Source organism: Antrostomus carolinensis, unplaced genomic scaffold (genome assembly GCF_000700745.2).
Source record: "Antrostomus carolinensis isolate BGI_N321 unplaced genomic scaffold, ASM70074v2 scaffold37390, whole genome shotgun sequence".
NCBI classification, from domain to species: Eukaryota; Metazoa; Chordata; class Aves; order Caprimulgiformes; family Caprimulgidae; genus Antrostomus; species Antrostomus carolinensis.
Genome location: NW_010291278.1, coordinates 1,804 through 2,131, shown reverse-complemented (window position 1 = coordinate 2,131; position 328 = coordinate 1,804).

Genomic DNA, 328 nt, shown 5'->3' with positions numbered 1-328 from the left:
CCCCACAGTCACCCACCAGCTTCTGTGCTGTGACCTTACTGCGTCCCCACCTGGGCATCTCTTGGCACTTCTGCCCTCCCCACAAAAGTAAAAAAACCCCAAACCCACAGACCACAAATGCCACGGTGCCACATTGTCCTTCTCAGCCTCAAGTCCCTTTAAACTTGATTTGGGGATTTACCTGGAGCTACTGGAGCCAGTGCAGAGGAGGCCACCAGAGGAGGATGATGCGAGGGCTGGAGCCGCTCTGCTGTGAGGACAGGCTGAGAGAGTTGGGGCTGTTCAGCCTGGAGAAGAGAAGGCTCCGGGGAGATCTTACAGCGGCCTC